The sequence below is a fragment of the Numida meleagris genome, chromosome 2 (genome assembly GCF_002078875.1).
Source record: "Numida meleagris isolate 19003 breed g44 Domestic line chromosome 2, NumMel1.0, whole genome shotgun sequence".
Taxonomy (NCBI): Eukaryota; Metazoa; Chordata; class Aves; order Galliformes; family Numididae; genus Numida; species Numida meleagris.
Window position 1 is genome coordinate 21730031 of NC_034410.1, and position 16746 is coordinate 21746776.

At 39.5% G+C, this 16746-nt stretch overlaps 1 protein-coding gene across 5 annotated transcripts in view; it reads left to right on the forward strand.

The window, feature by feature from the left end:
• Positions 1-16746, forward strand: part of CDK14 (cyclin dependent kinase 14) — a 318720-nt gene that overhangs the window by 283280 nt on the left and 18694 nt on the right. The window contains exon 15 of one of the 5 annotated variants that reach the window (XR_002434949.1): positions 5883-5924. The exons of the other annotated variants lie outside the window; for them this stretch is intronic. The gene's annotated coding sequence lies outside the window, so the exon portion shown is untranslated. The remainder of the gene's footprint in view (positions 1-5882; positions 5925-16746) is intronic. 5 annotated transcript variants of the gene reach the window in all.

Sequence of the window (16746 nt, forward strand, 5' to 3'; positions counted from 1 at the left end):
GGATCTGCGTGATTTTATTACTTTTGATTTACTTTCCTTATGCAGCTTCTATCGTCGTTTGCTGTTTTCCTCCTGCTGCCATAGAGCACTTCTGTTAAAAACTCCTCCTTCTGGTTCAAAATAAATGGAAAGGAAGGAAGTAATATGAGATTTATGGAGTGAAAAGTACACTGGTTTGTTTAAGAGGGGGCAAAAGTGTAGTTGGTTCCTGTCAGCAAAGAAAGAAGCTTCTAGCACATAGTAAGTTTTTATTTTATCCACTCTTAAAAGATGAAGAAATCTGTGCTGCTTGTAACAAAACTACGCACAATATATTCAGCTTCCTATTATATAATTATTATTATTATCTGCTTATGGAACATTTAGGAAATTACCAGAGTCTAAAATTCTGCCATTAAGCTACACAGTAAATTGCTTTGGTGCTTGGATTGCTTTTTCCTTTTCCATTTGCCTGTGATGAGAATGGAAGTTGGTCCCATTTTCTTCTCAGTCCATTCCCACCACATGTGTTTACAGGATATTTAAAATTACCCATGGAGAGACAGAGAGAATAGCTGGAACCAGGATAGAAGCTGCAGGAATATCAAAAGGAGTCCCTGAGTGCTATTTCATCCTTCAAATACTGCTTCTTTATACAAGATAAAGCTGACCAAACTCCTCAATGTGTTTTACATTTTGGCTTTGCCAGTTTTGAAATCCAACTGTGAAATGTACATCTTGAATGCATGCCCATGTACACATACTTTTAAATATTCATCCTGAAGTTACTGTGCTCTGCTTTCACAGCCCCTCTGAAGGCCCCTATGGAAAGGCCACCATGGGAGTTAGTGAGGGAGAGTTTGGGGGCTGGAGGTGCTGGTTTTGGTCCAGCATTTTGCCTGGGGCTTGAGGTCCTGTGAAGCCTCTGGCAGTCTAAAGCTTTCCTCCTGTCCCATACTGGGAGGGAAATCCGAAGGGAGTAACAACAGTCGGATCTGCTCTCTCCCAGTAAGAGAAAAGGGCATTCTACATCTCCTGGGACCAACTTTGCTGAATCTGGTGTGGTGAGTACAGAGGCAGCATCTTCAGAGAGAAAGCCTTCAGCAACCAACCAAGATGCACATGGTAGAGAGAATTGTTTTTTTCTGCTGAAATCAGAGCAGGAGTCAAATCCATGATATAGGAGCTCAGATCGAATGCTGCCTGCCCTTACACCAAGGAGTTGTGCTCCATGGGATAGTCTTTTGTAGCGCCTTGCAGGCAGATGGAACGATAGGCAGAAGGTGAAGAGTAATAATGGCTTTGCAGCTATGCAGACCAACCAGCCGTTCTTCATTTCCTATGGAATGGAAAGCAGGAGGAGGAGACTCATCTCCAGAACAGCAAGGTCCTCATCTGTGCCAGTTTCTATAAGCAGAGCACAGGGAGTAAAAATTGACCTATATGATTTTGGATTATGCACACTAAAACCTCTTTTGTTTGACTTAAAATTTAGGTACTAGATGTTTCTCCCTTAAAAATATTTTTTGGGAGTAGTATTCTTCATTATATCTTTAAGTGACACAGGAACTTAGGGAGAAAAGAATGATTTAATAAACTGTCATCTTTAAGAGAGGATAAATCTTTAACCTTAATAGAAATAAAACACACACAGTAGAAATATTTATTATAGCAAATATATCTAATTTAAAAATGATGAAGTAGGTGGATAAGACCTGTCTGTGTAGAACCAGATTGTAAAGATTAAGACTTTAAACACATACCTCACAGCTGCCAATAAAAATGGCAGCCACATTGCTTATCAGTGTCCTTATCCGTTTAAGGAAAATGCCTGTGTATAGTGGTAGAGTCTGTGAACACTTTATTTAATATTCAGCAAACATTACATGTTGGCAGTAGAAACAATATTACAGACTTGTGGTTTGAATTATGGCTACAGTGCAACACTGATCCTGCAGTCATTTGGCTGTGAAGATAGCTCTCCTAAATGAAAAACAGCACCCTTTTTTGACAAATATTATCTAGCACTTTTGAACTGCTGTTAACTGAAAACATAAAATGCTTGCTCAGGTGTCGGGTTCACTGAAAACTATAGGCTAACATTATGGATGATATCACGGGAGGAAATAGCTGGGAATTTAGGACTCTTTCTCAGCTTCTGAAGTATTTTTTCCTGTCAGGAAGCCCCTGGTATTAAATAGTGGGTTTTTCCTTCATCACTTAATCTCTACTACTGTAACTGCGAGGAGCCTGGGCATGATGAGAATTTAACATGATCTGTCATCCAGAGCTATCTTTAACTCAGAGCTTTTCCATATATAGGAACATTTCCCTCAACCGCTCCCATCTACTGTCCTCACAAGGGGCAGTATTTGCTGGGGGAGGGAGGAGAGGAGGTGTAATGGGAGAAAATATGTATAAAAAGCTTGTTCCTCAGCTTTGCCATATAAGTAAAAGAATTGAGTTAAACTTTGTACACCACTTCTAAGGCTTGATTGTATCTCCAGCTCCCAACATTCATGTTCTTGAGTGGGGCTGATGGTGCCTCTGCGTGAAGCCCTTCCCGCATCCCCAGCATGGGCACTGGGGTGTGGGTGTGGGCTGGGTCTTCTACCCAGCCAAGCACTTGAAAGCATCAGCTGGATGATAAATGCTGAAAGGACTGCACTGCATCTGCAATAATGAAGGGAAATCGCTGGACATCTAAGGAGGCTTGTTATACATTAGTGGACAACCACTGAATGATTTTCTTTGCTGAAGAATTCAGAAGCTGTCCCAGACAGTCAGAACAGTTCTTGTTTGTATAGTGCTAGCAGTGTTTTTGTCTACTACAGTAAATGCACATTCAGAGTAAATTCACATTCTTCATAAAGTGCTGTGTTTCACTGCAGAAAAATGAAATGTATAGAACATATACTAAATCAGATCTTGGAATTACATATCTCCTAGTTACAATAATCAAGGAGTTAATTGAATTGCAATTCAGAAAACTCTGACTTTATGTGATTAAGCTTGAAATTTGGTGTTAGAATCCCTGTAAGTAACCACAGTACTACTTTGAAATAATGTTCTAGGCTTAAAAACTACATTTCTGGAGGCATTCAAGGCTAGCTTGGATTGGGCCCTGGGCAGCCTGATCTGGTGGGGTGGCAGCCGTGCCCACAGCAGGGGGTTGGAGCTGTGTGGTCTTTAAGATCACTTCCAACCCAAACCATTCTATGATTTTACCATTCTATCATTCTGTGATTTCTCGAAGAGTATCTGAATGACCTCACCAGAGAGATAGTTGGCTTGCCTCCTCAGGGTGTCAGAGTTACCTGTCTCCCTAACTAGAGTTTTCAAACATGAAAACGTCCATATTAAGGCAGACTGAGAGAAGTGTCTTCTCCTTGACAGTTGCCTGTGCAAGTGCTAGGGTGCAGAGAAGATGCCACAAATACCTTATGCTGTGTTCCCAGTATGCCTCCTAAGAAATCCTCAGTGTGGAAACTTTTTAAAGATTGAATCTGGAGTTTTCTAGCAGATGGCATAACCGCTCTCACATCCTCTTCCACCAACCTGTTTCTATTTCTTGTCTTCCTCTGAACCACTTAACACTGTGCTCATCTTTTCCCCCTTGCTTCTAGTTCTGTGGGAAAGATTCATACATTTTTGAGAATAAAGCCACTGATGGAATTATTTTCCTTAAAAATATTCATGATAGTAGCATAAAATAGAAGAAAAACAATAGTACTAAGTGTTCGTGTCTGTCATAGGCATAGAGCATGTCCCTGAGAATACCTGAAATTTTCTGTGAAGTAGATGTTTGCACCACTTTTCTGTCAGGTCTGTGTAATTACTGGTTTCTGATGGTTTTTGTTTGTGCTAAACAAGAGAAAAGAAGTTATGAGCTCCTCTGGGCCCACCTTTTCCTCTACTTAAAGGAAACAAGTATAGTTTGTAAAATACAGCAGACCTTTTATCACCTCAGTGCTGCCTGGTGATCCGGGCTGGGACTGTGGAAATCAAAACAATGGAGGCGAAACGCCCCCCAACCTGGCACTGAGACATGTACAATGATGAAAATATTTTTATTTAAAAGACAGCTGAGCAGCAGTTATTTGATCCATGCTTCTGGAGGGACAGTGGGGAAAAAGGTATTTTTGTGATCACTCTTCAGCAATTCCTGTGCAGCTTCATTCTGGCAGCTCCAGCAGAAGCTGGGGCTGTAGCAACAGCACTGCAATAGGTCAGAGTTGTGCTGCATTTTTGGAGTTTTACTTCACACTCACATTTGGTTTGATTGCTTCCAGACCTAAGAGAGTTAGTTAAAAAAAAAAAGAAAAGCTTCATCTAGGTGAAAAGAACTTGCACGCTAAATCGCACATATTTATAAATGTGAGCTTGTATTCTGTGGACTTAAATTAAGCAGTTCCTTTGTTATGGAAGTATAATTCCCATTGCTGTCATCAACCTTTGTCTTGTATGGCCCAGAAAGGGCTGTGCTAAGAGCTCCTCTCCTCCCCAGGGGCTGGAAGTGCCCTCGTGTGCCAGCTGTATGCAGGGAGGCCGGCACGCACCTGGAGGGAGGGCAGAGCTCGTGGGTGGCTTCAGACTATCTATTGCACTTATAGGGCTGGGTTTTTCTGAAGTGTAAGGGTCAAAATGGAAATGGGCTGGTGTTTATATACTTAAGATGAAAAAATAGTTATATGTATATGTGATGTACAAATGTGAAATATTTGTTTGCATGGTATTTCAGTGCTCTCTCTGGATAACATACCTTTTTTCTTGCCTTGCCATTTCTGATTAATAGCATCGTGCCTAATGCTTTGATAGTACCATCCCTAACACCCTAAACACTAGAGATAACACCTATCACTCTTATCCTACCACAATGCTATATATTAAATGCTTTTCTTTTAAGGTATCTTACTCTTCTACTGAATGCGTTACATCTGGTTCTTTCACCTATCAACTTTTCTGACCAGGAGATGTGAAATGAATCACAGAGTCATAGAATGGTTTGGTTTGGAAGGGACCTTAAAGCCTCCCCCAGTTCCAACCCTCAACCATGGGCAGGGCTGCTCCACCCCAGCTCAGGCCACCCAGCGCCCCATCCAGCCCAGCCTTGAACACCTCCAGGGATGGGGCTTGAGCTCCTCCAGGGAGCTCTCTGGGCAGCAGTGCCAGTGCCTCACCACCCTCTGAGTAAAGAATTTCCTACTAACATCTCATCTAAATTTCCCCTCTTTTAGTTTAAAACTGTTTCCCCTTGTCCTTTCACTATCAGATCATGTAAAAAGTCTCTCTCCTATTTATAAGCTCCCTTTACTGAAAAGCTGTTTAAGAAACTCAAATAATTCCCAAATAATCTAAAATAGCAGCTGTTGGGGTGCAATATTTTTAAGGATAGTGACACAAGTTCTATATATGCTAATCTTTCTTACTCATATTGAAAGCAAATGATGAACCCATTTCAAAATGCGGAAATTCCACTTAGCAGTTGCAACAGAGATCTGATTGTGAGTTCTCAGGAATGTGAAGCGTTTGACCTCCAAGTTGAGTTATTTTTATATACATAGAATGGCCATTTCTGGTCCCAAACTGAATTATTTAGAGGCCGTGTCTTGCACAGTCAGCATGCAGAGAAGCTCTGTCACCACAAGACTTTATTTTTCTTACCACCTTTCCCAGACACGCTGTAGTGTTTCTTGCCAAAGTAGAAGAGCAGATAGGGAAATCAGTGAGGAGCAGAGGATGAAATTATAAGGAATAAGAAAGGGAAACATGAGGAGTGCGGTTCTTTGTTGCTGTTTAGCAATGTGTAAGAATTTTCCTGAAAAAAAAATAATCTAAATGTGTATAAGTAATATTTTATGTCTTTCTAAAGACGCTGATAAAAGGTTTTTCTTTTCTTCTAGTATAACGAAAACATGGTTGCCAAATGCACAGCTACTCATTTGGTAAGAAAAATATAGGGACCATAAAGAACTTCTAAAATCTATTACAAAAATGGAAATTGCTGTAAAAATATTTGTTTCATTCCTAAATTATTGTAAAGGGAAGGAAAGACGGGTATGCAGCTAGAGATTATTTTGTTAGTGGCTGTATCTCTGTTTTGAAAGCCTGAATATCTTTGTCCTGAAGATCTCAGTGGGCCTGGCCTATATGTGCATAAGTACACAATTTAGTTTTATTTATTTTGCAATGAAGCAAGTGCATAAATTCCAGGCTTATGCGGACATTCTCAATCAGCGATTCTCTCTGTAATTTCAGAAAAGAAATCATGAGAGCTTTGTGTAGAAAACAATGTGCCAAATAATGAAATCATTATGAGCTAATTGTGAGCTAACTGCTATAAGCTAGCTGCTGTTTGCCCTACTCTTCTAATATGGGTTAATAATTACAAACGTAATTATGTTACCAGCCTAACATAATAATTATAACCAGGACATTTTTTAATATAGAATTATTGAAAAGTTCTTCTTATTAGACTACTAATGCTAATTACAGACTTCTTCATTTAGACCATACTGTGGCAGCTGATCTGTGAAACGTTTGGCTGATTTGCTGTTACTTATAAAAGCTTGACAACATGCCACAGGGAAGATTTCTGAATCCTGTGCCCCACAACTGACTGATGTGAAGGCCAGCCCATGGAGCCAGCACACAGCCTGCATGGCTATTCCCAGCTCAGCCTGCAGAAGCCAATGCTGTGGCCCAGGCAGGGAGCTGGGCAGAGGGCTGTATCTGAGTCATCCCCTTGTCCACTGGTTCTGTGGAACTTGTAGTGCAGCATGGTCTTAATTACAGTGTTTCAGATGTAATTATCATGCTTATGGGATGACTTTCGGGGCCTTCAGCTCTGCATGTATTGATTATGTAGCTGGCTGATCTATCCTGTGGAAAAATTGCTGTGACCCACAGAAAACAGGGAAATGGTCATCCCAGCAACTGTTCCCAGAAACGTGGCAGAACTGGCTTGGTATACCAGATACACACTGTCTCCATGGGACTTGTCTCCCACTATGCTCTGCAGGCTGAAGGAACATTTACCAAATGGTGATTTTTCACTAGAGGATGGGGGAGAGAGGATTTCAAAGTGAAACTGGTGACAGAATTTCTGATAATTTTGGTGTAAAGTTTTTTTGTTTGTTTCTTTTCATGTTATATATACGTTTGTCTTGCTCCTTCCAATTTCTTTGGCATGTTTCTTTCCTGAGGAAGAGCAATTCTTAGGAGAGATTGAAAATTTAAAAAAAAAATTAAAAATAGAACCCTACTCTTCCATTAAAATAAAATTATTTTCTTGCATATAAATAAGGTAGCGTTTGAAGAATTTTTTTTTTGTTGCTGAATTAGGTCTTTTTTGTGTGTATGTGTCTATGTGTCTGTTTCAGCAAGACCGTGGCATAGAAGAATACTCACAGGGCTGAGAGCCATGGGAAACTTTCCTCTTTCTCTCATTTTTGCCACCAACTGTCCAAGGCCAAAGAGCCGCAGAGGTTGGAGGCCATCCCCAGCCAGCAGCAGCTGAGCTGAGGGAAGGGCTTGGCACTGCCAGGAAGATTTGTGTGCATTTTTCTTCAATTCAGTTGTACCAACTCGTGCTTGTCCAGTATAAGGGTAAGCCTTTCCCAGGAGGAAACGGTTCAGAATCAAAGCGTTCTGCTTAAAACAAAGCAAAACTGGGGAAATCCAAAGGTAGGAAAGACCTCAGGCTGAGTTCTGGTGGCTGAGAAGAAATCTCTTGGCACCTCAGGTGTACTTGGGCCAGTGGTTAAGAAGACAAGGCTTCAGCATTGGTAGAAGTGAGGTGGAAGAGGATGCCTGCAAGTGAACTGAAGATGTGTTTGTCCAGAAAGGTTGAGCAATGAGCAGGCGAGGATGGTAATCTGCTGTGAAAAAGAACTGCAGATGCATGTGTGAGTGAATGCCAGGCACGAAGGGTTTTGTGACGAAGAGATTAAAGGGTTTACTGAGCAAGTGGGTGTTGGTATTTATGGGAAGGAGAAAAGGAGGTTTGTAATTTACTTCTGCTTAAGGTGGTAATTTTTTTTTTTTGAGAACTTTGCAAACTTTGCCAAGGTTAGCAATTGAAGTGGTCCACATGCCCATGGTGGGTACTTCACAGAACCAGATTAAATGGTAAAACTTCAGAACTTTACAGAGAAAAAGTATCTGTTGGTTCAGACATTTGGGTGACTTTCTTCTAAATCATAGGATTTGGATTCTTTCGGCAGTTTATTCCTCACAACTAAATAATTTCTAAACAAGATGCTTTTTCAGTGTTTTAATATTTGCATGTATTTTCATTTTTCGTATTGCAGAAAGTGATTACCAGTAATTATAAAATTGTGGAAACTACCTTGAAATGGCATCATCGACGTTTTAACTTTGCAGACAGATGTGGTTTGATAAAACCTTCTTGTCTCAATACTTCTACCAAATTTCAGCTTGCATAAGACTGCCAGAAGTACGAGACATTGTCTACTGTCTAGTCATCTCATTTGTTCCACACTTCAGCCAAAATAAATTCTCTGTTGCCCTACCCATTTCCTTCTGTCCTCATGCAAGATGTCAGCTCTGCATCTTTTTTTTTTTCTTTTTGGTCAGGAAACATAGTTTTGTGCTTCTGGTTGAAACATCCTAACAATGAGAATTACAAACACCCAGATTCTATGGATCGTCTACATGGCAGATACAGCATGCAAAGTCTTATAGCTGTCCTATGAAACAGGCAGGTTTTAGGGTGATTTCTGTCAACCCACACATCAGAACTATGTGTTTGCTAAACACCGAGCCTAGTCTGAGTGTTATCTTAAGATGATAAGGTTACTCATTTCGTAAAAGCGAATTTTCATGAGGAGATACTACTAAGTATTTTATGGTAAACTGTTGTCTTACATATAGTAGGGTACAGCACTTAGGGAATGTTTCTCTGAATAGACTCTTCTACTATTTGATTAATAAGAGCTACTTTAATCTCATTCATGTTTATCTTGAAGAATTTATGAAATGCCATTCCTGGTCAACACATCTCCACTGTGTATACGTATTCACATCTTTGTGAACTTAGCAATTCCATCTGTTTGAAAGGACAATGTGAAATTTTGTGTTAAACTGTGGTCTGCTACACACATGTCCATTTTCCTTTTATTTTCTTTGAACACAGAACACAGTAAAATGTATTGTACAGCATACCAGTTTGATATCACTTTGATAGACATGGTGTGACCTTATATACACACTCCAGTGCACTCTAATCCATGGTCTCCCAGCTCCCACTCGGCAGGATTTCTGCGATGTTGATGGAACCCTGTGATTTAGCAGAGCAGCTGTGGTGACCCCTCGCCCTGCTCACTGCTTCTGACAGCTGCCTACCATGTGTAGAGGAAACCTCACAGACTAAAATCACTCTCATAAAGTAAAGATCTTTAGATAAACATGCAAGTCTGATCATGCTACTACTTTAAAAATAAATAGTTTAAAGCCAGAACTTTTTGCGTGGAGCTAAAAGAGCGGTAGCTAAGTATTCAAGGCATTCTGTAGGGTAAAAATAATGGCTATGTGTCACAGTGTCTCCCTTTAAAAAAAGAAAGAAGAGTTCAGTATAAACAACAGGCATCCTAAACCTATATAATCTGCATAAGTAGTTAATCTGTCTGCTGGGACAGGTTGGACTTGCTGAACAAGGTTCATCAGGTTCTTCTAGTTTGTGCTAGAGAATGGTGTCACAACTGACTGAAGTGAGACAAACTCAGCCATCCTGCAGTTCATGTATCAAATGGGAAAAGCTGGTTTGATCTGAATTGTAACTTTTATTTACCCAGACGGTAGATTTACCCTTATCGGGATTTTTTCTTAGGAAAAAGTAAAATGGAGTGAAAGCGGGAGCTTAAAAGACAACTGAAGAACAAAGTGGTTTATTGCTTTTTTTTAAATACCAAAACTCTAAATCATTGTTAGGTAAAGACAGGTTGCTATTGTACTTGTTAGGGCATTTCATTCCCATACAGTACCAAGAGTTATATCATTGCTAATGTTTTCCTGCTGAGCTACCGTCATCCTTTGTCTTGCTGTCATGGTATGACACTGATGTACCTTCCCCATTTGGGTAGAGGTCATTATCCTGGTGCCTGGTTGCGTTGCCTCTGCTGAGCAGGTTAACTGCTTGAGGTCTTTTATCTAGACAAATGTTTTACCAGTGCTTCCACTCCACAATGACACAAACTGCTCCTCGGAGGTCAAATACAGATGAATTAGCAATGCTGTGATAGCACATTCCCCATGCATTCCCACACTGATGCTGACCCATGGGAGTAAATGTGTCAGCTTTGTGAGATGAGTGAAAATAGTGATTAAAGTGTCATTTTTGTTCAGTATTTGCTTCTTCCACGTACTTGTCTGTTGTCTTAATGTAGTATTTTCAAGTGTCACTGTAAAACTAAGTTGTGAAAAGAATAGTTAACAATGAATTGTGACATCTGAATGGCAATCATAATAGCCACTTTCCACAAATAAAATGTATGCATAATGAATGCAATTCACAGTTTACAAGTGTTGTTATATGTTAGCTAATTCTATCAGTATCGTCACTTAAAATAGTAGCTTTGAGTCTATTAACCATTCCCTGGGCATTTTTTTGGTAATTTCTTCCTGTGCATGAGTGATAATCAGGAGCCTAAATAACAAGTGAGAAGATGCCCTAAAGCTTGCTCAGCAGGGCTAACATTTGACAACATCCAGGTGATATGAATTCTCCATAGGGAAGTAACAACATTAAATAAAACAAGGTGGAAGATCCTGTTAAAAGGTATTTTCAAGGTACCAGAGCTTTCAAGAGATAAAGTGGAAGTTCATTTTAATGTTAATTTTAATGACTTTGACTGTAGTATAGCCATGCATCTTTAACAGTAAAAAAAAAAAAAAATTAGAAGTGGGAAAAGGAAGAAAATTTCGTGTTTAAATTTGTAATATCAAATTTAGGTTAAAAAGTTTAACAAGCTCATATTACCCGTGTTCAGGGTTTTAGTGGATTCTGTCAGCCTTGTCCCAAACAGAAATACAGGATGTAATCCTCTGTGTCTCTTCATAGGAATTTTAAGATATTCCTTGATTTGTGAAATGGTATTTGATATGACCTTGCTGAACAAAAGTGATGAGTACTGTAATTTGTCATACAAAGAAAAGTCTCCTTTCATCTTCTGTTCATACAAACCTCAATTTAGGAATGTAGCTGAACAAATATTTAGCTTTAGGGATGTGATTAAGACCTACTGAAGCAAGTGAAGTTTCTGGAGATGCCAGCGTGGGTAACAGGAATTCTCTCAATCTGGACTAAATTTCCCTTAAAAATAAAAAATTTTAAGCTTAGAATGACAGAGGCAGGATCAAGGTCACTTGTCTTCCCAAAGAACTAAAAAGTATTGATTCATAATAGGATTTCAGTATTTATTGCTTTAGCTGCAAGTATTTAATTTATGTTGAGAATATTAATACACAACTTTAACTCAGTAATTCCTGTCTCTTCCTGTCTCCCACTGGGAAAACCACATTAACTTCAAACAAGCTCTGTGTTGGTACTGGTTTCTTTGCATGGAGTCCCTTAAAGGATCAGGGCTACCGTCTTCATATGGTAGTACAAACGTGAAGGTCAGATTTATCCACGCGTAGGCATAAAAGCAGGAATATATGTATCAAGGTATGTCTTGTTGCTTTATACCTTACAAAAATGGGCACTCCTGGGCTTCAGAGCTGACTCTGAAGGACCTCAGTAGGTCCTGGGTGATGGTTGCAGTTGTGTTAGGAGTAGTGTGCTCTACAGAGAATCAAAGGGAAGATGGTGTTTGTATGAACAATACTTTAATTTTTTGTTGGTCAGTGTTTGGTTTTCTTTTTTTTTTTTTTTTAATTAGATCTTACTAGTACATAAAAACAAGATTTTTGAATACGTTTGTCTATGAAAGCACCATGAGCCAGAGTGAAAGGAAGAAAAATTGTTCTTCAGCCTGCAGATTTGTTGGGGGAAAAATAAACCTCAAAGTGCAAGTAGTTTAGTGGTGAAAACACTGCATGTGTGGAAACTTTCCAAGAAACAAGATGGATATCAGCTATATGAGCACCTTCTCTCATGGCATGCATGGGCATAGTGGCACTGAAGCCAGTGGACGTTATTGTGTCTCAGAGCTGGAAGGGGCTGGAAGGGCAGGGAGCTGGGTGACCTGGGACGTGACACAGTCCTGGCAAAGCCACAGTTCTTCAGCTAGTTTCACCCTTGAGCAAAGGGAGATTTTTAGGCGAATAGGAATTGATTCAATTAGTGTTTAAATTTATGAACGATGTCTTCTCACTGTCTGCTGTCCTGTTTGCTAGAAAGGGCATGAGGCTCATCTGAACTGCTGGGACTGTAAGGATTCAGTGAGGGTTTTCAGTCAGGGCAATTAGTTGTGTTAGCTCAATCACGTCTATGTAGCTTGGTTCTCACAAGGAAATTTTCTGCTTTGGTACTAAAAATGATCAAAGACTGTCACTAGAATTCGATTTTTGTTTATTGTATGAGTTCATTTAGAGTATGCCAGCGGCTGCTGCAGCCAGTGAACCTAAATAAATGTCTGTTGGATATCTATTCAGCAGCGGGCTCCGTTTTTCACAGCACCATCTCCACGTAACCTTTTAATCTAGTTCTTGTCTTTGACTTTTCATATTTTATATATTTAACCCCTTGATGCAGATATTTTGCATTAAGTGCTTTAGAAATCCTGATTTACTGCCTCAAGGGATTAAGCAGAATTCCAGTATTCTTGCTTTATCTACATTCATTTATACAGCCCATTTATTTCTAATAAATACATTGGCCAGATCATATTTCTCTGAAAACTTTAAGCCCTGAAAATAAATTTATGCAGTGACATAATAAAAATAATAAAAACTGTCTTGCATATTGCTCTTATTCTTGCTTTAAATATCAGCTTCCAAAGTCACAGTGGGTTTATATTCTCCGAGTAAACACCACCTTTGAGGTTCTCGCTGCAAAGCTCTAATTTTTAGTTGACTTCTAAGGGGATTTAATCAAACTACAGGATATATGATTCAAAGCAAAAAATGTAATTAAGAAAAATCTTTTTCTGTAGGCAAAGAACAGCTTGTTTTCATTAATTTTATGAAGAATGTTGTTTTTCTTGGCTGAAAACTTAAACTCGGGGGACAAAGGAAGATTTATGGGGTGATCAGCAAAATCACACAGGTTTTGTGTTGCAGTGCTGTTTTTGCAGTGACCACTAGTCCCCGCAGCTAAAGGTTTATCAGTGTTTCTTTTTATAAATCTCTATTTTCAGAAGGAGCTTTCACTCTGAGATTAGCTTTAAGCTAAATATATGCACACAAAGTCTCAGTGTATATGTACTGCAGTAAGCACGTATATTTTAATGTAAACAATGTATAATGCTTTAAGAACTCTTGCATTACAAGGGAAAATGAAACTGAAGTAAGGATGGATATTTAGACCTCCCATTCATGCCCTGTGTGTGTTGCTTTGTTGTTATGCCTTATTTACCCATATAGCAAACTCTGCAACACTTGGTGAAACACACTAGAATAGAAGACCAGAGATGCAATGTCTCTTGCCCTAATCCTTCAGGGTGTCACCAACACTTGTGCGGGGCTTGGGCCAAAGATCTGTGCCTTGCATCAATTTTCCCTTTTGTGATTGTTTTGATGGAGGCAAGGAGCCTGCAATGAGACTGGGTCACTGTGCAGCTGTTGGGCTTTTTTCTCCCCTCTGAGTTTTGACCCTTAGATGTGAAGTTCAAATTCAGCTTCAACTCTGACATGCGTATTTTTAAACCCAATAATATGTTTTTTTTAGTTAACTCTATAAAATGGAATGCTTATTGTACCTGTAGAGATCTCTCTTTTAGAAGACCAGTAGCTTATGAACAGTAATGAAACTAATATCTTAACAGAATGGTCTTTCATTCCCCATAATGTCAGCAAGAGTGTCTACTCGTTTAATACTGTGGTGAACAGAAAAGTTCATGGTTCAGTGCTTAAGCCTCAGAGCTGTCTCCCCAACTATTCCTGGCTGCCAGTATTTTACTTACTCAACAGGAAACTAATTTAATTAGTACAAAGAACAGGCCAGTACCAATGCCTGTGTAAAATTCTTTCCGTTTTTGGAAGCCATATACTGAAATAGCTACATCAGATGGAAAAACGAAGATCAGAAAATTGACACAGTGGAATATATGTTATCCTGTGTTATCAAAGACTATTGCCTCAAATTAAATTACCGTGGTCTTGCAACATCAAACCAGACACAATATTTCATTTGACAGAATTAGAAGCTGATAGTAAATTTGAACCAGGCTTATGTTTTATATTATGAATCTCTTTGTCGTGTTTGTGACTAAGCAGGAAGATAAACAATCCATTAGTTCTTAGTAGTACTCTTTTCTCCCGAAGTGTCTGTTTCAAAAACTTTTACAAAGTGGCAAATTCAAACACTAGTTAAGAAAAAAAATTAAGGTTTCCAATTTAATTTCTTCCAGATGTTGTTTATGCATCTACAGTCTTCATTTACAGGATCATATACTGTCATTTCTTTGGGACTTCAAATCACTTTTTTTTTTTTGCAACATAATAGATTGCAAATACAGAAAGATAGTTGATGTTCATTCTCATTTTTATAATTCAGTGTTTGATCCTATGCATTATGGCTACAGTATCTACAGTCTGCATATACAGAATAATTAATTTCAGTGGAGGCTTTTTGTGATGCATTATGTCTTAGTTCCTTCCCAGCACTGGGAAGCCACCCTCACAGTGCATCCGTGAGCTGAGATGGTGCAGAGGTGTTTATTTTACACACTAGGAGCTGAGGCACAGGTATTAAAATGACAATTGTTAAAAATAAATTGATTTTTCCTGCCTGATTTCTCAGAGCTCCTAGCATCTTTTAGTGCTTAATGTGTTCAGATTGAATTTCATTTTGCAGTGACCTCAGCTGCAGCAGTGAATGCTTGGTGTATCAGTAGTCCAAGCCAGGAACCATCTTGTATTATACGGAAAATTAGAGTTGCCAAATTCCTGTTAGAAAAAAAAAAATAATGAAATAGGTTAATATAACTTCCTTAGTATCATGTAGGAGCTGGGATATAATTTTTCTAGTATCACGTTGAAGCTCTGGCAGAAACAGGACTCAAATGCAATTTTCTAGGCATTCATCTAATGAAACTCTTTCTTGTCTCCTGCTCCAATTACTTGAAGCCTTCCAGCTTCCAAAATAAAGGAGTCACGGGTCTAATTTTCAATAAAACTTGTTGTCTTACAAAAGCAGCATATAGTTTGGGTAGTGAATATGTCAAAGGTCTCATGGGGAAGAAAATAACCATGCTAAAGACTGCATAATACATATTTAGAAGGAATAGACACAACATTGCACAAGCATTTTTAACATCCAAAACGTTCAGAAACTAAAGGGTTGGATGAAGAAAGTTTGCGTGTAGTGAATCTCAACGATGCTTTCTCTCACCTTCATCAAGATGTGTTGTCAGTTGGATTGGTACCTTCCAGCCCACAGTGTGAGGCCAGTCCGTAGCAGTAGGAGGTGATTGTCCTCTGTGTCAGGCTGACACAGGAGAAAACACCATGCACTGTGCAAACAAGCTTACCTGCTGTTTGTTGGACAGGAAATAATGTTGTGTGACCCAGGAATAATAGTTTCTAATGCTGCTGCTGAAAAGACGTGTAACCACCCGGCTGCATGCTCTTTGCCATCTGCCCTCTGCCTTTCTGTGTCTTCTTCTGCCCTTTTTCTTACTGTCATATAATGTGGTGCTTCAGCCTGATTCCCCTCTCTTAGTCAAAAAGGAGTCAGCAGTAGGTGCCTGTCCTGATTATTAGGGGTTTGACTTGAAAGATATTTTTAATATTGCTCTGGTGCTTAATTCCTTTCACCCTCCCAACAAATAATTGGCATTTGTGAGGATGGGAAGAGGAGCTGCCTGTAAAAGTTAAATGTTATGAAAGTTGCTGCTTTCTCTTTCAACATGTTATCCTGCCTGTTTTGTTTGTCTGCCTGTCCTGGTCAAAGACTGAATGACTGAGAATATGGCAAATCCTGGCTTTCTTGTTTAACCACTGTTACTCACTTGACATTGCACTTAGAGCCTAGTTTGCACAAGGTATGTGAAGAGCAAAGAGCCTCACTCATATGCTGGTTTAACTGCCAGGAACATTTTCCCCTCCCATCTGCTTCATTCATTATTATTTAAAAGCAAATCAGGAAGCAGAATTGAATTAGCAGAGTGGGTGGCAGCAGTGGAAAACAAGCCCTGTGTTGGCAGTTCTCCTGCCAAGTTCATGTGAAATTGCCCATTTTAGCAGGCAGCTTCAGTTTAGCTTGGTGTGATGACATATGGGCCTGGAGGGTAAGAATCTATTTCCATATTATAGCAGCTTCTGCTGTGATACCTCATCATTTGTTAGCAGTGTTGCTGCCTGGCATCGGCTGCAGTCTGTCCTTCTAGTCTGCCCTGCCCTGCCCTACCCTGCTGGGTGCCTTTGCTGTCACCTCTTCTTTTTCCTGAGGTCCCTTCCGGCAGCTTTACCTAAGTATTGCTACCTGCCTTGCCCCTAGCTACTTTGTTGGTTGCAAGCCATACACAGGTTGAATGTCAGAAGCAAAACAGGGAAGCTCATAACCCCCTCATCTGTGGGTCCTCCAGAATCAAAGGAGAGAAATCAAACCCTTACTTTGACTCAGTATTTTCTCAAAACAGTGGG